This window comes from Balaenoptera acutorostrata, chromosome 6 (assembly GCF_949987535.1).
Source record: "Balaenoptera acutorostrata chromosome 6, mBalAcu1.1, whole genome shotgun sequence".
Classification (NCBI taxonomy): Eukaryota; Metazoa; Chordata; class Mammalia; order Artiodactyla; family Balaenopteridae; genus Balaenoptera; species Balaenoptera acutorostrata.
In genome coordinates, this window is record NC_080069.1 from 115,225,411 (window position 1) to 115,248,151 (window position 22,741).

Consider the following 22,741-nt stretch of genomic DNA (forward strand, 5'->3'; position numbering starts at 1 on the left):
TCCAGCTCCGTTTTTTTCCCCTCAAGACTGCTTTGGCTATTCAGGGTCTTTTGTGCCTCCATACAAATTTTAAGATTTTTTGTTCTAGTTCCGTAAAAAATGCCATTGGTAATTTGATAGGGATTGCATTGAATCTGTAGATTGCTTTGGGTAGTATAGTCATTTTCACAATATTGATTCTTCCAATCCAAGAGCATGGTATATCTCTCCATCTGTTGGTATCATCTTTAATTTCTTTCATCAGTGTCTTATAGTTTTCTGCATACAGGTCTTTTGTCTCTCTAGGAAGGTTTATTCCTAGGTATTTTATTCTTTTTGTTGCAATGGTAAATGGGAGTGTTTCCTTAATTTCTCTTTCAGATTTTTCATCATTAGTGTATAGGAATGCAAGAGATTTCTGTGCATTAATTTTGTATCCTGCAACTTTACCAAATTCCTTGATTAGCCCTAGTAGTTTTCTGGTGGCATCTTTAGGATTCTCTATGTATAGTATCATGTCATCTGCAAACAGTGACAGTTTTACTTCTTCTTTTCCAATTTGTATTCCTTTTATTTCTTTTTCTTCTCTGATTGCCGAGGCTAGGACTTCCAAAACTATATTGAATAATAGCAGTGAGAGTGGACATCCTTGTCGTGCTCCTGATCTTAGAGGAAATGCTTTTAGTTTTTCACCATTGAGAATGATGTTTGCTGTGGGTTTGCCGCATATGGCCTTTATTATGTTGAGGTAGGTTCCCTCTATGCCCACTTTCTGGAGAGTTTTTATCATAAATGGGTGTTGAATTTTGTCAAAAACTTTTTCTGCATCTATTGAAATGATCATATGGTTTTGTTTTGGTTTTTTTTTTCATATTTAGGCTCAATAACCCTCCTAGATTTTTTTTTTTAAAGCTGTAGGCTTATTTATTTTTATTTTTGGTTGTGTTGGGTCTTCGTTTCTGTGCGAGGGCTTTCTCTAGTTGCGGCAAGTGGAGGCCACTCTTCATCGCGGTGCGCTGGCCTCTCACTTTTGCGGCCTCTCTTGTTGCAGAGCACAGGCTCCAGATGCGCAGGCTCAGTAATTGTGGCTCACAGGCCTAGTTGCTCCGTGGCATGTGGGATCTTCCCAAACAAGGGCTTGAACCCGTGTCCCCTGCATTAGCAGGCAGATTCTCAACCACTGCGCCACCAGGGAAGCCCCATATGGTTTTTATTCTTCAATTTGTTAATATGGTGCATCACATGGATTGATTTGCATATATTGAAGAATCATTGCATCCCTGGGATAAATCCCACTTGATCGTGGTGTATGATCCTTTTAATGTGTTGTTGGATTCTGTTTGCTAGTATTTTGTTGAGGATTTTTGCATCTATATTCATCAATGATATTGGTCTGTAGTTTTCTTTTTTTGTAGTGTCTTTGTCTGGTTTTGGTATCAGGGTGATGGTGGCCTCATAGAATGAGTTTGGGAGTGTTCCTTCCTCTGCAATTTTTTGGAAGAGTTTGAGAATGATGGGTGTTAGCTCTTCCCTAAATGTCTGATAGAACTCACCTGTGAAGCCATCTGGTCCTGGACTTTAGTTTGCTGGAAGATTTTTAATCACAGTTTCAATTTCATTACTTGTGATTGGTCTGTTCATATTTTCTGTTTCTTCCTGGTTCAGTCTTGGAAGGTTATACCTTTCTAAGAATTTGTCTGTTTCTTCCAGGTTGTCAATTTTATTGGCATAGAGTTGCTGGTAGTAGTCTCTTAGGATGCTCTGTATTTCTGCAGTGTCTGTTGCAACTTCTCCTTTTTCATTTCTCATTTTATTGATTTGAGTCCTCTCTCTCTTTTTCTTGATGAGTCTGGTTAATGGCTTATCAATTTTGTTTATCTTCTCAAAGAACCAGCTTTTAGTTTTATTGATCTTTGCTATTGTTTTCTTTGTTTCTATTTCATTTATTTCTGCTCTGATCTTTATGATTTCTTTCCTTCTGCTAACTTTAGGTTTTGTTTGTTCTTCTTTCTCTAGTTCCTTTAGGTGTAAGGTTAGATTGTTTATTTGAGATTTTTCTTATTTCTTGAGGTAGGCTTGTGTAGCTATAAACTTCCCTCTTAGAACTGCTTTTGCTGCATCCCATAGGTTTTGGATCATTGTGTTTTCATTATCATTTGTCTCTAGGTATTTTTTGATTTCCTCTTTGATTTCTTCAGTGGTCTCTTGGTTATTTAGTAATGTATTGTTTAGCCTCCATGAGTTTGTGTTTTTTACGTTTTTTTCCCTGTAATTCATTTCTAATCTCATAGCGTTGTGGTCAGAAAAGATGCTTGATATGATTTCAATTTTCTTAAATTTACTGAGGCTTGATTTGTGACCCAAGATGTGATCTATCCTGGAGAATGTTCCGTGCGCACTTGAGAAGAACATGTAATCTGCTGTTTTAGGATGGAATGTCCTATAAATATCAATTAAATCTATCTGGTCTATTGTGTCATTGAAAGCTTCTGTTTCCTTATTTATTTTCATTTTGGATGATCTGTCCATTGGTGTAAGTGAGGTGTTAAAGTCCCCCACTATTACTGTGTTATTGTCGATTTCCTCTTTTATAGCTGTTAACAGTTGCCTTATGTATTGAGGTGCTCCTATGTTGGGTGCATAAATACTTATAATTGTTATATCTTCTTCTTAGATTGATCCCTTGATCATTAGGTAGTGTCCTTCCTTGTCTCTTGTAACATTCTTTATTTTAAAGTCTATTTTATCTGATATGACTACTGCTACTCCAGCTTTCTTTTGATTTCCATTTGCATGGCATATCTTTTTCCATTTCCTCACTTTCAGTCTGTATGTGTCCCTAGGTCTGAAGTGGGTCTCTTGTAGACAGCATATATATGGGTCTTGTTTATGTATCCATTCAGCAAGCCTGTGTCTTGTGGTTGGAGCATTTAATCCATTGACGTTTAAGGTAATTATCGATATGTATGTTCCTATGACCATTTTCTTAATTGTTTTGGGTTTGTTTTTGTAGGTCCTTTTCTTCTCTTGTGTTTCCCACTTAGAGAAGTTCCTTTAGCATTTGTTGTAGAGCTGGTTTGGTGGTGCTGAACTCTCTTAGCTTTTGCTTGTCTGTAAAGCTTTTGATTTCTCCATCAAATCTGAATGAGATCCTTGTCGGGTAAAGTAATCTTGGTTGTAGTTTCTTCCCTTTCATCACTTTAAGTATATCATGCCATTCCCTTCTGGCTTGTAGAGTTTCTGCTGAGAAATCAGCTGTTAACCTTATGGGAGTTTCCTTGTATGTTATTTGTCATTTTTCCCTTGCTGCTTTCAATAATTTTTGTCTTTAATTTTTGCCAATTAGATTACTATGTGTCTCGGCATGTTTCTCCTTGGGTTTATCCTGTATGCGACTCGCTGCGCTTCCTGGACTTGGGTGGCTATTTCCTTTCCCATGTTAGGGAAGTTTTCGACTATAATCTCTTCCAATATTTTCTCAGGTCCTTTCTCTCTCTCTTCTCCTTCTGGGACCCCTATAATTCGAATGTTGTTGCGTTTAATATTGTCTCAGAGGTCTGTTAGGCTGTCTTCATTTCTTTTCATTCTTGTTTCTTTATTCTGTTCCGCAGCAGTGAATTCCACCATTCTGTCTTCCAGGTCACTTATCCGTTCTTCTGCCTCAGTTATTCTGCTATTGATTCCTTCTAGTGTAGTTTTCATTTCAGTTATTGTATTGGTCATCTCTGTTTGTTTGTTCTTTAATTCTTCTAGGTCTTTGTTAAACATTTCTTGCATCTTCTCGATCTTTGCCTCCATTGTTTTTCTGAGGTCCTGGATCATCTTTACTATCATTATTCTGAATTCTTTTTCTGGAAAGTTGCCTGCCTCCACTTCATTTAGTTGTTTTTCTGGTGTTTTATCTTGTTCCTTCATCTGGTACATAGCCCTCTGCCTTTTCATCTTGTCCATCTTTCTGTGAATGTGGTTTTTGTTCCACAGGCTGCAGGACTGTAGTTCTTCTTGCTTCTCTAATCAGTTATTTTTAAATTGAAGTTGCTGTTAGAATCTTTAAGACCCCTACCAAGTGGCTACTGCTAGGAAGACAGTATTTTATATAAAAGCATTAGGCAGCAACATCAACTTCATGAGAACTGATAACCCTTGAGTGCTTCTTTAAAGATACTATGTAAAGCCTCTCTGCAAATTTTCAAGTAAGCATTTGCCTATAAGTTCCTTTGCATTTCCCAAACTGACAAATTTAATAAACCTCAGTAATACATCTTGTTAAGGGAGAAAACAGAATTAGAACTCAGTATTTTATTTCATGACTATATAATTTCAGGTCTTCAGTGGAAAGGGCTTTAGGGGAAGGGACTTTTCTATGAGGGCTAAAAGTACATAAAAGGTGGTCGGCCTAAAAGGGTTAGAACAAGGCTCCAAACGTAAGTTGTAATATACAAGTATTTTCTGATTTATAGCTATGAACAATGTTGACTAAATTCTATACAATTTTCGTTAAAAGAATTTAGAGCATCTACCAATCCAGTCTGAAGACTCTGCTATAAAGACAGCAATATCTTTTTCAAAACAGTGTTTAAGTTTTTTTTTTTAAAAAACTTCCTAAAGGGTAAGTCCCATGATCACCCTTTTTCTAGTGAAACATATCGTAGAAGCTATTATACTCTAATATGATTAGAGTCCAAAATTAACTAAGGTACTTTATAAAGAGTTTTAAATAATTTCCTCTACTATTCAGAGCTTGACTCTGGTTTTAAACTCTGAATATACCATTTGGTCATTATTACTGTCAGTAGAGATGGGAAATTAATGGTCCATGGAATTAAATTAAATGGGGCTGTGTGAATTATCCCATAAGCTAAATGACCTTATATTTCACATTTTGCAAAGGCACCTTTGTTATAAACTGGCTGATCATATTCTTTTGCCAAGTTTTCAGAGGAAATCGAAAGCATGATGCTAATCTCACTCTGTTTTAAAATCCTCAACTCTTATCAGCGAAAGTTGGGAGACTATTAGTGCAAATGATAAAACCTACTTCTCAGAGATGTTTCAAATGTAAAGTCAAGATGGCACTTACGAAGTTTCTTCCAAGTTTCTATAAATCGACCACCTTTACTAAACTGAATTAGCTAAGATCACTGATGCCTACCAACACCTAAAATCAAAGTCCAATAGCCACTTTCCAGTCCTCATATCAGTTCTCCCTATGGCATTGACATGGCTCATCACTTCCTCACCATATTGTAACCCTCTCTTCTTTCTGTTCTAACAGTCTCTTTCATTGGCTTCTGTTTCCTTAGTCCGGTCCTAAAATGCATGGCTTCCCCAGCCTAGGTATGTGTAATACACGTAAACACACACACACACAGACACACACACACACACTAAAATGAGGATCAGAGAGCTTAAATGATTTGCCTGGGAACTCATGGCCAGTAAATTGTTGAGTTATGACTGAAATTCATAACCCCTTTGTGCCTGTAATCTAATACTCTCTCCTTTCTACCACAGGGAAAAACAACCTAGATTTTGATTCTACATTAGTAAAGTCCTTCTCTGGGAGCTCACTCTTGGAATGCTGTTGACAACAACATTGTGACCTGTTTTGACAAGAAGTCAAAAACCCTGAGTTGTGTACTAATAAGCAGAAGATTAGGGCACACAGAGAGACACCTGGGATTCACGTGCTGAAAGAGACGACCATGTGAGGACAGAGCAAGAAAATGGCCATTTGCAAGCCAAGGAGAGAGGCTTCAGCAGGAACCAACCCTGTCGACATGTTGACCTTGGACTTCCAGCCTCCAGAACTCTGAGAGAATAAACTTCTGTTGTTTAAGCCACAAAGAGTGTGGTATTTTGTTATGATAGCCCTAGCAAACTAAAATAGTAAGTGATAAGGTAGCCTTCAAATCCCAAAATACAAACGGGTGGGAACAAATCACCAACAGCCAAAAGACCTGCACGCTATCAGTATCTGTGCAGGAAGAGAGAGAAGAAACAATGGGGACAGTGGATGGACTATGAAGAAGAGAACCTCCCAAAACAGCCAGTATGAATCCACTGGAAAGCACAGTGGACCATTCTGAGAACAGAAGCTAAAAGGTGGAGGAATTCTGCCTGAGCCAATAGCCACATGTGGCTAATGAGTACTTGAAATGTGTCTAATTAGAATTGAAATGTGTGAAAATGTAAAATATTCAGTGTACTTCAAAAACTCAGTATGAAAAAAAAGAATGTAAAAGATCTCAATACTTTTTCTATATTGATTACATGTTGAAAGAAAATATTTTAGATATATTGGATCAAATAAAATATACTGTTAAAATTAATTTCACTTTTTTCTTTTTACGTTTTTAAAATCTGGCTACTAGAAAAATTTTAAATCACATTTGTGGCTCACATTAAATTTTTGTCAGTCAATGCTTCTCTAGATCACGTGATTATGACACCTACTGCACCCTGGTGGCAGCCCACCTCAACTGCAAGTGCAACTATTTTGGGTAGCAAGCCATATAAAATGAAAGCAGGCATCACAAGCTTGTACAGATAGTTTAGGGTATTACCTCTGAAATAACATATACTTTATTATTACCTGTTCGCAGAATTTTGCCTCTAGGAAAGTATTAATTTTTTGAAGAAGAAAGAGAAAGGGGAAGAAAAAGAGGGACGAGAGAAGTAAGAGAGAGCGCAAGAGGGGGTGGGGGGAGAAAGGGGACAGTGGAAAAAACTGTTAACTTCTCAGTTATCCTTTCCTATATAGGAACCAGGGCATCCTAAAGATAGGCTGTTGAAGAAAGCATTGTAGATGATTTCTTCTTTACTTTGAAATATAAGGAGCATATTTAATAAAAATTTCTGCCATTATTTTTATTTAAGATCAATACACTTCACTTTGGTGCACTCCTTTGTATATTTGTTTATTTATTGCCTCCAACATTTATTATGGCTTTGAGTATTTGCTCCTCTGGAGTCAAATAATTAGTGATTTGCAGGCCTCTGCTGTTTCAAAAGTCATGGATATCACTGGTAGACACAGGTGCATATCTCAAATACATGTCTCAAGATGCTGCCTTAAATAATCTCACCAAGTATTCCATTCTGCTTCGACAGTCTTAGTCACCATGGTAACTAGAACCCTGCAAGCACTTAGGCTTTTGATGGTTTTCTGACATTATTCAAAGCTACTTCTAACATCATTCTCACTTCATTACTACTGTAACTACATATGCAAGAGCTATTATAAGCAATACGCCATTCATTTTATCTATTTCTCACTCTCTGGACTATGTTTTCTTACACGGTGAGTGGATAGAAGAGATTATTTATTATGCACATATTATAAGGAGGTATTTTCAGTCAAGTTGTAGTGATGTGCATGAACCTAGAGTCTGTCATACAGAGTGAAGGAAGTCAGAAAGAGAAACACAAACAACGTAAATTAACGCGTATATATGGAATCTAGAAAAATGGTACTGATAAACCTATCTGCAAGGCAGGAAAAGAGACGCAGATGTAGAGAACGGACTTGTGGACATGGCGGGGAAGGGGAGGGTGGGATGAATTGAGAAAGTAGCATTGACATATATACACTACCATGTGTAAAATAGAGCTAGTGGGAAGCTGCTGTATAGCACAGGGAGCTCAGCTCGGTGCTCTGTGATGACCTAGAGGGCTGGGATGGGGGGTGGGGGTGGGAGGGAGGTTCAAGAGAGAGGGGATATATGTATACATGTAGCTGATTCACTTCGTTGTACAGCAGAAACTAACACAACATTGTAAAGCAATAATACTCCAATAAATAAATAAAGCTGGTCTAATAGATCTATATCAAGCCCTGCTGCCTGATATCAGAAAATGCAACTTTTTTACTTACTGTTGGAATATTTACATATTTGGCTGTATATTGGGCCACTACAAAAATCTCACTCATTTAAAAAAATATTTTAAAAAAGATATTCATGGCTGGGAAAATGAAAAGGCTCTGACAATTTGGATGACAACTTACTACATATAAGGCGAAAAGATACACCTTCAAGAGTAAAGAGAAAGTTTATTGTACCCAAATAAGGAAACTCTAGCCTTTCATGCACTAAAACATACTTTTCCACTCTGCTCATAAACAGTTAAAAAGCCCAAGTGAGGGAATACAAGAGGGTTGCTGCCGTGCTGTATGTTCTCTTTCTTTGTCCAAGTACAAGGCCCATGGATATGTTCAGTTTGCAAAAAATACACTTATAATACGTGTACTTTTCTGCAAGCATATTAACACTGCAATAATAAGTTTAATAACCAGCTTGTGAACTCAAGAAAGAAAGAGAAAACACAAAGGAAAGCTTGCTAAAAGATAAGCACCAACAGTGAAGGGAAGGCTGGGAATCACAGGCCCCATGTTAAAAGCTGATTCTGGGACTTCCCTGGTGGTGCAGTGGTTAAGAATCTGCCTGCCTTTCTGGGAAGTACTCCTTGGCGTGAGCCCTCCCAGAGTCTGCCATTAGCCCCACCAAAGAGCCCAGGTAGGCTCCAGTGTGGGGTTGCCTCAGGCAAAACAACCAACAGGGAGGGAACCCAGCCCCACCCATCAACAGTCAAGTGGATTAAAGTTTTACGGAGCTCTGACCACCACAGCAACAGTCAGATCTACCCACCACCAGAGCCTCCCATCAAGCCTCTTAGATAGCCTCAACCACCAGAGGGCAGACAGCAGAAGCAATAAAAACTACAATCCTGCAGCCTGTGGAACAAAAACCACATTTACAGGAAGACAGACAAGATGAAAAGGCAGAGGGCTATGTACCAGATGAAGGAACAAGATAAAACCCCAGAAAAACAACTAAATGAAGTGGAGATGGGCAACCTTCCAGAAAAAGAATTCAAAATAATGCTAGTGAAGATGATCCAGGACCTCAGAAAAACAATGGAGGCAAAGATTGAGAAGATGCAAGAAATGTTTAACAAAGACCTAGAAAAATTAAAGAACAAACAAACAGAGATGACCAATACAATAACTGAAATGAAAACTACACTAGAAGGAATCAATAGCAGAATAACTGAGGCAGAAGAACGGATAAGTGACCTGGAAGACAGAATGGTGGAATTCACTGCTGCGGAACAGAATAAAGAAACAAGAATGAAAAGAAATGAAGACAGCCTAACAGACCTCTGGGACAACATTAAACGCAAAAACATTCGCATTACAGGGGTCCCAGAAGGAGAAGAGAGAGAGAAAGGACCTGAGAAAATATTGGAAGAGATTATAGTCGAAAACTTCCCTAACATGGGAAAGGAAATAGCCACCCAAGTCCAGGAAGCGCAGAGAGTCCCATAAAGGATAAACCCAAGGAGAAACACGCCGAGACACATAGTAATCAAAGTGGCAAAAATTAAAGACAAAGAAATATTATTGAAAGCAGCAAGGGAAAAACGACAAATAACATACAAGGGAACTCCCATAAGGTTAACAGCTAATTTCTCAGCAGAAACTCTACAAGCCAGAAGGGAGTGGCATGATATACTTAAAGTGATGAAAGGGAAGAACCTACAACCAAGATTACTCTACCCGGCAAGGATCTCATTCAGATTTGATGGAGAAATCAAAAGCTTTACAGACAAGCAAAAGCTAAGAGAATTCAGCACCACCAAACCAGCTCTACAGCAAATGCTAAAGGAACTTCTCTAAGTGGGAAACACAAGAGAAAAAAAGGACCTACATAAACAAACCCAAAACAATTAAGAAAATGGTCATAGGAACATACATATCGATAATTACCTAAACGTGAATGGATTAAATGCTCCAACCAAAAGACACAAGCTTGCTGAATGGATACAAAAACAAGACCCATATATATGCTGTCTACAAGAGACCCACTTCAGACCAAGGGACACATACAGACTGAAAGTGAGGGGATGGAAAAAGATATGCCATGCAAATGGAAATCAAAAGAAAGCTGGAGTAGCAGTAGTCATATCAGATAAAATAGACTTTAAAATAAAGAATGTTACAAGAGACAAGGAAGGACACTACATGATGATCAAGGGATCAATCCAAGAAGAAGATATAACAATTATAAATACATATGCACCCAACATAGGAGCACCTCAATACATAAGGCAACTGCTAACAGCTATAAAAGAGGAAATCGACAGTAACACAATAATAGTGGGGGACTTTAACACCTCACTTACACCAATGGACAGATCATCCAAAATGAAAATAAATAAGGAAACAGAAGCTTTCAATGACACAATAGACCAGATAGATTTAATTGATATTTATAGGACATTCCATCCTAAAACAGCAGATTACACTTTCTTCTCAAGTGCGCATGGAACATTCTCCAGGATAGATCACATCTTGGGTCACAAATCAAGCCTCAGTAAATTTAAGAAAATTGAAATCATATCAAGCATCTTTTCTGACCACAACGCTATGAGATTAGAAATGAATTACAGGGAAAAAAACGTAAAAAGCACAAACTCATGGAGCCTAAACAATACGTTACTAAATAACCAAGAGACCACTGAAGAAATCAAAGAGGAAATCAAAAAATACCTAGAGACAAATGACAATGAAAACACGACGATCCAAAACCTATGGGATGCAGCAAAAGCAGTTCTAAGAGGGAAGTTTATAGCTATGCAAGCCTACCTAAAGAAACAAGAAAAATCTCAAGTAAACAATCTAACCTTACACCTAAAGGAACTAGAGAAAGAAGAACAAACAAAACCCAAAGTTAGAGGGACTTCCCTGGTGGTCCAGTGGTTAAGACTCCTCGCTTCCAATGCAGGGGATGCAGGTTCCATCCCTGGTCTGGAAACTAAGATCCCACATGCTGTGCAGCATGGCCAAAAAGCAAACAAACAAACAAACAAACAAACAAAAAAACCAAAGTTAGCAGAAGGAAAGAAATCATAAAGATCAGAGCAGAAATAAATGAAATGGAAACAAAGAAAACAATAGCAAAGATCAATAAAACTAAAAGCTGGTTCTTTGAGAAGACAAACAAAATTGATAAGCCATTAGCCAGACTCATCAAGAAAAAGAGGCAGAGGACTCAAATCAATAAAATCAGAAATGAAAAAGGAGAAGTTACAACAGACACTGCAGAAATACAGAGCATCCTAAGAGACTACTACCAGCAACTCTATGCCAATAAAATGGACAACCTGGAAGAAACAGACAAATTCTTAGAAAGGTATAACCTTCCAAGACTGAACCAGGAAGAAACAGAAAATATGAACAGACCAATCACAAGTAATGAAATTGAAACTGTGATTAAAAATCTTCCAACAAACAAAAGTCCAGGACCAGATGGCTTCACAGGTGAATTCTATCAAACATTTAGAGAAGAGCTAACACCCATCCTTCTCAAGCTCTTCCAAAAAATTGCAGAGGAAGGAACACTCCCAAACTCATTCTATGAGGCCACCATCACCCTGATACCAAAACCAGACAAAGACACTACAAAAAAAGAAAATGACAGACCAATATCACTGATGAATATAGATGCAAAAATCCTCAACAAAATACTAGCAAACAGTATCCAACAACACATTAAAAGGATCATACATCACGATCAAGTGGGATTTATCCCAGGGATGCAAGGATTCTTCAATATACGCAAATCAATCCATGTGATGCACCATATTAACAAATTGAAGAATAAAAACCATATGATCATCTCAATAGAAGCAGAAAAAGCTTTTGACAAAATTCAACACCCATTTATGATAAAAACTCTCCAGAAAGTGGGCATAGAGGGAACCTACCTCAACATAATAAAGGCCATATATGACAAACCCACAGCAAACATCATTCTCAATGGTGAAAAACTGAAAGCATTTCCTCTAAGATCAGGAACGAGACAAGGATGTCCACTCTCACCACTATTATTCAACATAGTTCTCGAAGTCCTAGCCACGGCAATCAGAGAAGAAAAAGAAATAAAAGGAATCCAAATCGGAAAAGAAGCAGTAAAACTGTCACTGTTTGCAGATGACATGATACTATACATAGAGAATCCTAAAACTGCCACCAGAAAACTGCTAGAGCTAATTAATGAATATGGTAAAGTTGCAGGATACAAAATTAATGCACAGAAATCTCTTGCATTCCTATACACTAATGATGAAAAATCTGAAAGAGAAATTATGGAAACACTCCCATTTACCATTGCAACAAAAAGAATAAAATACCTAGGAATAAACCTACCTAGGGAGACAAAAGACCTGTATGCAGAAATCTATAAGACACTAATGAAAGAAATTAAAGATGATACAAACAGATGGAGAGATATACCATGTTCTTGGATTGGAAGAATCAACATTGTGAAAATGACTATACTACCCAAAGCAATCTACAGATTCAATGCAATCTCTATCAAATTACCAATGGCATTTTTTACGGTACTAGAACAAATCATCTTAAAATTTGTATGGAGATACAAAAGACCCCGAATAGCCAAAGCAGTCTTGAGGGGTAAAAAACGGAGCTGGAGGAATCAGACTCCCTGACTTCAGACTATACTACAAAGCTACAGTAATCAAGACAATATGGTACTGGCACAAAAACAGAAACATAGATCAATGGAACAAGATAGAAAGCCCAGAGATTAACCCACGCACCTATGTTCAACTAATCTATGACAAAGGACGCAAAGATATACAATGGAGAAAAGACAGTCTCTTCAATAAGTGGTGCTGGGAAAACTGGACAGCTACATGTAAAAGAATGAAATTAGAATACTCCCTAACACCATACACAAAAATAAACTCAAAATGGATTAGAGACCTAAATGTAAGACTGGACACTATAAAACTCTTAGAGGAAAACATAGGAAGAACACTCTTTGACATAAATCACAGCAAAATCTTTTTTGATCCACCTGCTAGAGTAATGGAAATAAAAACAAAAATAAAGAAATGGGACCTAATGAAACTTCAAAGCTTTTGCACAGCAAAGGAAACCATAAACAAGACGAAAAGACAACCCTCAGAATGGGAGAAAATATTTGCAAACGAATCAACGGACAAAGGATTAATCTCCAAAATATATAAACAGCTCATTCAGCTCAATATTAAAGAAACAAACACCCCAATCCAAAAATGGGCAGAAGACCTAAATAGACATTTCTCCAAAGAAGACATACAGACGGCCACGAAGCACATGAAAAGATGCTCAACATCACTAATTATTAGAGAAATGCAAATCAAAACTACAATGAGGGGCTTCCCTGGTGGCGCAGTGGTTGAGAATCTGCCTGCCAATGCAGGGGACACGGGTTCGAGCCCTGGTCTGGGAGGATCCCACATGCCACGGAGCAACTATGCCTGTGAGCCACAACTACTGAGCCTGCGCATCTGGAGCCTGTGCCCCGCAATAAGAGAGGCCGCGAGAGTGAAAGACCCGTGCACTGTGATGAAGAGTGGCCCCCACTTGCCACAACTAGAGAAAGCCCTTGCATAGAAATGAAGACCCAAAACAGCCCAAAAAATAAAATTAAAAAAAATAATAATAATATTCAAATCAAATAATAAGTAAGTATTAAAAAAAAAAAGAAAAAAAACTACAATGAGGCATCACCTCACACTAGTTAGAATGAGCATCATCAGAAAATCTACAAACAACAAATGCTGGAGAGGGTGTGGAGAAAAGGAAACCCTATTGCACTGTTGGTGGGAATGTAAATTGATACAGCCACTATGGAGAACAATATGGAGGTTCCTTAAAAAACTAAAAATAGAATTACCATATGACCCAGCAATCCCACTACTGGGCATATACCCAGAGAAAACCATAATTCAAAAAGACACATGCACCCCAATGTTCATTGCAGCACTATTTACAATAGCCAGGTCATGGAAGCAACCTAAATGCCCATCAACAGACAAATGGATAAAGAAGTTGTGGTACATATATACAATGGAATATTACTCAGCCATAAAAAGGAATGAAATTGAGTCATTTGTTTAGACGTGGATGGATCTAGAGACTGTCATACAGAGTGAAGTAAGTCAGAAAGAGAAAAACAAATATCGTATATTAACGCATGTATGTGGAACCTAGAAAAATGGTACAGATGAGATGGTTTGCAGGGCAGAAGTTGAGACACAGATGTAGAGAACAGACATATGGACACCAAGGGGGGAAAACTGCAGTGGGGTGGGGATGGTGGTGTGCTGAATTGGGCGATTGGGATTGACATGTATACACTGATGTGTATAAAATTGATGACTAATAACCTACAGTATAAAAAAATAAAAAATAAAACTAATACTAAACTTTCATTGGGTTATTTGTATGGAAATATGTTAATATAAATGTTTCAGATATTACATGAAATTTCTAAAAATCTTATATGTTCTGGTATAATGTTGTAAGTCATAATCCTAGTTATTACTTTAAAATGTATATCTCAGAAATAACTAATTTTCTTGTCAACTGCATTATTATGAACTTTCATCAAATCTTTAACCATAAAGAAAAAAAAAAAAAAAAAAAAGAATCTGCCTGCCAATGGAGGGGACACAGGTTCGAGCCCTGTCCTGTGAAGATCTCACATGACACAGAGCAACTAAGCCCGTGTGCCACAACTACTGAAGCCCACGTGCCTAGAGCCCATGCTGCACAACAAGAGAAGCCACCACAATGAGAAGTCCGCACAGCACAACGAAGAGTAGCTCCAGCTCGCCACAACTAGAGAAAGCCGCACACAGCAACGAAGACCCAATGCAGCCATAAATAAATTTATTAAAAAAAAAAATAGCTGATGTTATTCCATCTGGACTCCCACTTCACCCCTTTCCCCAAAGTTCCAAAACTGGTCCAGAGCCACTCCCAATATATTTCTCTTTCTCTATAAGCACTGTGATTCTGTTTTCTATTCAGACCAACACAAAAATGGGGGGTTGGGAGGGGGACAACAAAAAAAACCCTTCTTTTAATTATTCCCAAGGAATCTTTTCTATTTCCAAAGGAATGTGCAAAAACTACATCAACGCTTGAAAGCAGAGATGTGTTTAATTTCCATAACTCAAAGAGGTTCTTTGGAGAAAACTGTGGGGAAGAATGCCACACATCCCTCCAACCCACCACCATGGGAAACTAACAAAGATCTACAGATCTTCTGATCGCTTTCCAATCAAGGTCTAACAATGAACAAAACACTTTCATTTATATAAACAAGCACAGAAAATGCACACACTCACATGCACCAGACACCGTAAGAAAATCAGCCCCCCAGAAGAAAGAGACCAAACTGAGCACTAAGAGCAAAGAGTCCCCACTAAGAGTTAATATGGCTTATAGAACATAAATTTAACAGAGAACTTCTGATAAAACAAGATCATGTAAAACATACTATTTTCACAATTTGCTTTTTTAAATTTAACCACATACTGCGGGCAACTTTTCATTTATATCTCCACCAACATCTTTTTAATAGTTCTATATTATTCTATGTGTGTGTGTGAAATGAATTTTCTTTAAAAATGAAAAGAAAGGGGCTTTCCTGGAGGCGCAGTGGTTAAGAATGCGCCTGCCAATGCAGGGGACACGGGTCCGAGCCCTGGTCCGGGAAGATCCCACATGCAACAGAACAACTAAGCCCATGCGCCACAACTACTGAGCCCGTGAGCCACAACTACTGAGCCGGTGCACCTAGAGACCACGCTCTGCAACAAGAGAAGCCACCACAATGAGAAGCCCATGCACTGCAATGAAGAGTAGCTTGCTGCAACTAGAGAAAGCATGCATGCAAGTAATGAAGACCCAACACAGACAAAAATAAATAAATGTTTTAAAAAATGAAAAGAAAAAGGAAAAGAGTCAAAGTACTAATTTCTCAGTAAACTACACACTTGCATTGCCCCTAGCCACATCTGCTCAAACAAAAACCCAAAAGCATATAGAGAAGATATATACTTTACTCACCATAAATCTAGTTTTTGTAGAAATAATTAAGGCTGTTTAAAATGAAGGGGACCTGGGACTTTCCTGGTGGCGCAGCGGTTAAGACTCCACACTCCCAGTGCAGGGGGCCCAGATTCGATCCCTGGTCAGAGAACTAGATCCCACATGAATGCCGCAACTAAGAGTTCACAGGCCACAACTAAGGAGCCCACATGCCGCAACTAAGAAGGCACCGAGCTTCAACTAAGGAGCCTGCCTGCCGCAACTAAGACCCGGCGCAACCAAATAAATAAATAAATAAATATTTAAAAAATAAAAATAAAAAAATAAAATGAAGGGGACCCTTCACACAAAACACTGAAAATAAATCCCTGGTGGATTTGCTTACCCACTTTTCTAGGTCAGAATGATATCATGAAACGATCACCACAGTAAGTCACAATAATAACATCCATCACCATACGTAAATATCAAATTATTTTTTCTTGTGATGAGAACTTTTAAGATCAACTTTTTAGCAACTTCCAAATATACAATACAGTATTATTAACTACAGTCACCACATTGTACATTATATCCCTATTACATATTTATGCTATAGCTGTAAGTTTGCACTTTTTAACCCCCTTCACCCATTGCATCCCCGCCCCCCTCTTCTGCCGCTGGCAATCATCAATCTGTCCTCTGTACCCATGAGCTCGGTTGTTTCTTCTTTTTTTTTTTTTTTCTTCTGTCTTTTGCTTTGGTTTTTGTTGTTGTTGTTTTTAGATTCTACATAAAATGAGATTATATGTTATTTGTCTTTCTCTGCGTGACTTATTTCATTTCAGCATAATGCCCTCAAGGTCTATCCAGGTTGTAAATTCCAAGATTTTCTTCATTTTTAATGGTTGAAGAATATTCATATGTATATATATATTCCACAATTTCTGTATCCATTCATCCGTCAGTGGACACTTACATTACTTCCATATCTTGGCTACTGTAAATAATGCTTCAATGAACATGGGGATGTATATATCTTTTCAAGTTAGTGTTTTCATTTTCTTCGCATAAATGCCCAGAAGTAGAATTGCTGGATCCTGTGGTAGTTTTAACTTTTTAAGAAACTCCATACGGTCTTCTATGGTGGCCGCACCAATGTACATTCCCCCCAACAGTGCACAAGGGCTCCCTTTTCTTCACATCTTCACCAACACGTGGTATTTTTTTGTCTTTTTGATAACAGCCATTCTGACAGGTGTGAGGTGATATCACATTGTGCTTTGATTTGCATTTTCCTGATGATTAACAATGTTGGGCACGTTTTCATGTACCTGTTGACCATCTGTACATCTTCTTTGGAAAAATAACCAGTCAGATCTTCTGACCATTTTCTAATCAGATTGTTTGTTTTTTTGATTTTGAGTTGTACGAAAAGGATTAATTCCTGAACCCAATATAGTTTTAAGTACTCAAGAACTAAACTGAAATAGGTATCCTAAGCATCATAATAAACTTCTCTGACAATGAATAAACAGTCCTAAAGATTAGATCTCACACAATTTTTCCATGTATTAGGGTTTCCTACTATTTCCACAGACACAATTTTACTCTGCAGTTATTTTAAAAATAAATAAAACCTTTGTTATAGTTAAAATGGCACTTTAAAAGAATCAAAATGAGGGAATTCTCTGGCAGTCCAGTGGTTAGGACTCGGCGCTTTCAGTGCCATAGGCCCAGATTCAAGCCTTGGTTGGGGAACTAAGATCCCACCAGCTGCATGGTGTGGCCAAAAAAAAAAAAAATCAAAATGAGAACAGTTTTGAGCTGGTAAAATATATTTACACAACCAAAACACTGAAAAAGAAGGTGAAGTTCACCTTCATTTTTAGGTAACACGCATTTTTGTTATGTGGCCAAAGGATAGAGATGTACCCGAAAGTGATTTATACACCGTGGAGTGCTATGTGGAAGTGTGTTGTCATTGTTACTGTTTCAGCAGTCACAGAGTGATGTGAATCCAGCAGAGAGTCTCCAGCAGAAGACTACTTGAACTTTATGATTCATTTATGATTCAGAATCAGATCCGGAAAATAACCCTTTTTAAGAAGAGAAATGCCACTGCTAAATTCAATATGCTTCTCAGACATACTGAATAAAGAATTTCCATTCACAACACATCGAAATTTCTAGTGTCTGTCTTATTTGAATATACAGATAGAACAGCTAGTAAACTTTGGATCAAGTACATAATACCTAGTTTTTTAAAAAGCGGTATAGCAAAAACCGCTGATATGAAATGACAAGGTGAAACCTGTTGGGCATATGGTGGACAAATTGAATACATTTTCTAAAAATGCTGAGAAAAAGAATAGAGATGAAAATCAAAAGAGAGTAGTAGATGGTTAATAGAGGCTTTAGATTGCAAATTCCATCTAAGCATTACAGGTATGAACAAGAAAGGAGAAACAAGAAACAAGCAAGAAGAAAGAAAAAATGAATTAATCGATTGAAAAAAAATATGTTTTCTGATAAAAAAATGCCTAAGATCTCATACCATACACAAAAGTTAACACAAAATGGGGCTTCGCTGGTGGCGCAGTGGTTAAGAATCCACCTGCCAGTGTAGGGGACATGGGTTCGAGCCCTGGTCTGGGAAGATCCCACATGCCGCGGAGCAGCTAAGCCCGTGCGCCACAACTACTGAGCCAGCGCTCTAGAGCCCGTGAGCCACAACTACTGAGCCTGCACGCCACAACTACTGAAGCCCACGCCCCTAGAGCCTGTGCTCCTCAACAAGAGAAGCCACCACAATGAGAAGCCTGCACACCGCAATGAAGAGTAGCCCCCGCTCACCGCAACTAGATAAAGCCCGCGCGCAGCAATGAAGACCCAATGCAGCCAAAGATAAAAATTAAAAAAAATAAAAATAATAAAAACTTATAAAAAAGTTAACACAAAATGGTTCACAGACCTAAATGTAAGAGCTAAAACCACAAGACTCTTAGAAGGAAACATCATCCAAGTAAATCTCGGTGACCTCAGGTTAAGTAATGATTTCTTAGATATGACACCAAAAGTACAAGTGATGAAAGAGAATGACGAACTGGACTTTATTAAAATTAAAAGCATTTGTGCTTCAAAGGACACCATCAAGAAAGTGATGAGACAACTCACAGAATGGGAAAAAATATATATATCTGTAAATCATTGCATCTTACAAGGGACTTGTATCCAGAATATATAGAAAATGACTACAACTTAAAAATTAAAAGATAAATAAACCTAACTGAAAAATGATCAAAGGATTGGAATAAATATTTTCTCCAAAAAAAAGACATAAAAATGGCCAATAAGCACATGAAAAGATGCTCAATATCATTAGTCATTAGGGAAATGCAAATCAAAACCATAATGAGAGGGCTTCCCTGGTGGCGCAGTGGTTGAGAATCTGCCTGCCAATGCAGGGGACAAGGGTTCGAGCCCTGGTCTGGGAAGATCCCACATGCCGTGGAGCAACTAGGCCCGTGCGCCACAACTACTGAGCCTGCACGTCTGGAGCCTATGCTCCACAACAAGAGAGGCCGCGACAGTGAGAGGCCCACGCACCGCGATGAAGAGTGGCCCCCACTTGCCACAACTAGAGAAAGCCCTCACACAGAAACGAAGACCCAACACAGCCAAAAATAAATATACATAAATAAATAATTTTTTTAAAAAACCCAAAACATAATGAGATACAACTTCACACACACTAGGATGGCTATCATCAAAAAGACAGACAATAACAAGTGTTGGTGAGGATGTGGAGAAATTGGAACCTTCATACATTGCTGGTGGTACAGTCTCCTTGAAAAACAGTCTAGGGCTTCCCTGGTGGCGCAGTGGTTGGGAGTCTGCCTGCTAATGCAGGGGACACGGGTTCGGGCCCTGGTCTGGGGGGATCCCACGTGCCGCGGAGCGGCTGGGCCCGTGGGCCACAGCTGCTGAGCCTGCGCGTCTGGGGCCTGTGCTCCGCAACGAGAGAGGTCGCGATAGTGAAGAGGCCCGCGCACCGCGATGGGGAGTGGCCCCCGCTTGCCGCAACTAGAGAAGGCCCTCACACAGAAACGAGGACCCAACACAGCCAAAAATAAATATAAAAATAAATAAATAAATAAATAAATAAATAAATTTAAAAAAACAGTCTAGAAGTTCCTCAAAAGGTTAAACTTAGAGTAAGTACTATGTGAGCCAGCAATTTCACTCTTAGGTATATATTCAAGAGAATTGGAAACACATGTTCATTCAAAACCTTGTTCACAAGGTTTTGGCTGAGACCCAACTCAGCCAAAAATAAAATAAATAAATAAATAAGTTTATTTATTTATTAAAAAAAAAAAGACTTCAAACCAGGGTGTACTGGGGTCGTTTTCTGAATTAGAATAGTGACAGAAAAGAATTCCTTAAAAAGATGCATTTAATCTATAAAGCAAAAGAAACCAAACTAATCTCAAAGATCTCTTCTGTAGCACAAAATAGGAAACAGAAGAGTGTGGGAGTTAAGAACACTGTCTTTGGAATCCTTCATTTAACAATTGTTTGTGAAGCACCTGTGACGTGCAAGTCCCTGGCTTAGATAGCAGAGAAACAGTGACACATACGGTCCTATTCCTAGGGATATTTCATTCTAACGTAGGAAGACATCATAAGCAAATAAGATCACTTCAGGTAGTGATGAGTTTTATGAAGAAAATTAAATGAATATAGAGATGAGAAAGTGATTGAAAGTGTAGCTTTAGATTCAGTGGTCATGGAGGACTCATTTGATGACCCTGTATTATCTTTATAATTGTAAATTTTTTAAAAGATATATCTATATATATTTTTTATTGTGAAGACATATTTACTCTCATGCAGTTATTTAATAACCGATGTGAGTTAAAAGCTCCTTCAGTATCTCCAAGGTGAGCAGAAAGGTGCATTACCCAGTGCAGGTTACCCTCCTCACTTAAGGGCATTCTTCTTTGGGGAGGTGGGAATGAAAATGGGCATAGCATTTTAGTTGCTCAACATTATTTACTGTTTACGAAGCCAGGTAAATTACATATAAGTAGACTCCAAACATTCTACTAACACCACAACTAAGCAGCAGAGTATCAAAATGATTAAACCTTAAGCAACTATTAATTAGAGTCAAAAAATCTACAGGCAAGATTTTAAAAACTTATAAAGCAGAAGGGCAATAAACTTCTGATAGGCAGTAAACTTAATTCACACAACTTTCTTGTCCTTCCTTATTCTCTCAGCTGTATGTAACTCCATGAAGTAGGCTTTGCAAATGCGTTCCAACTCCTCCCAGTCAAAGGCTTTGCCTTATTCCTAACATTGCATTTTAGAGACTTGTTATTTTGATAGATTGGACTTTTTAAAAAATTTTTTTAAAAAGTGTTTTGGCATATAGTTGATTAAAGATATATTCTTTAGGGACTTCCATGGTGGTGCAGTGGTTGAGACTCTGTGCTCCCAATGCAGGGGGCTGGGGGTTCGATCCCTGGTCAGGGTACTAGATCCCACATGCATGCTGCAACTAAGAGTTCACATGTCACAACTAAGGAGCCCACGTGCCACATCTAAGGAGCCAGTGAGCAGCAAATAAGGAGCCCACGAGCCACAATTAAGGAGCCCGCCTGCTGCAACTAAGACCCAGAGCAACCAGATAAATAAATAAATAAATAAATAAATATTTTTAAAAAGAGATATTCTTTTTTTTTTTCTTTAATTTTATTTATTTATTTATTTATTTATTTATGGCTGTGTTGGGTCTTTGTTTAAGTGCGAGGGCTTTCTCCAGTTGTGGCAAGCGGGGGCCACTCTTCATCGCGGTGCGCGGGCCTCTCGCTATCGCGGCCTCTCTTGTTGCGGAGCACAGGCTCCAGACGCGCAGGCTCAGTAATTGTGGCTCACGGGCCTAGTTGCTCCGCGGCATGTGGGATCCTCCCAGACCAGGGCTCGAACCCGTGTGCCCTGCATTGGCAGGCAGACTCTCAACCACTGCGCCACCAGGGAAGCCCAAAAGAGATATTCTTTAAAAAGAATTTTTTAAAATTAATTTATTTTTGGCTGCATTGGCTCTTCATTGTTGCATGCAGGCTTTCTCTAGTTGTAGCAAGCAGGGGCTACTCTTCGTTGCGGTGCATGGGCTTCTCATTGCAGTGGCTTCTCTTTTTCTTATAAATTTATTTATTTATTTATATTTTTATTTTTGGCTCTGTTGGGTCTTCGTTTCTGTGCGAGGGCTTTCTCCAGGTGCGGTGAGTGGGGGCCACTCTTCATCGCGGTGCGCGGGCCTCTTACTGTCGCGACCTCTCCCGTTGCGGAGCACAGGCTCCAGACGTGCAGGCTCAGTAGTTGTGGCACACGGGCTTAGTTGCTCCACGGCATGTGGGATCCTCCCAGACCAGGGCTCGAACCCGTGTCCCCTGCATCGGCAGGCAGATTCTCAACCACTGCACCACCAGGGAAGCCCTGCAGTGGCTTCTCTTGTTGTGGAGCACGAGCTCTAGGTGTGCGGGCTTCAGTAGTTGTGGTGTGTGGGTTCAGTAGTTGTGGCTCACGGGCTCTAGAGTGCAGGCTCAGTAGTTGTGGCGCATGGGCTTAGTTGCTCCACGGCACGTGGGATCTTCCCAGACCAGGCCTCGAACCCGTGTATCCTGCACTGGCAGGTGGATTCTTAACCACTGCGCCACCAGGGAAGCCCAAGAATATATATTCTTTAAAATAAACCCTGTCAGTACAATTCCGATCCTAGGGATGTAGAATAAAATTACAAAACATGTGAAAAGAAGACTGCATTTTTACCCAGAAATAAATTGCAAATGAAAAATAACT

At 38.8% G+C, this 22,741-nt stretch overlaps 1 protein-coding gene across 4 annotated transcripts in view; it reads right to left on the bottom strand.

Annotated features, from left to right (window-relative positions):
• SCAI (suppressor of cancer cell invasion) overlaps nt 1–22,741 on the bottom strand; it is a 148,445-nt gene that overhangs the window by 55,694 nt on the left and 70,010 nt on the right. The gene's annotated exons all lie outside the window — the stretch shown is intronic.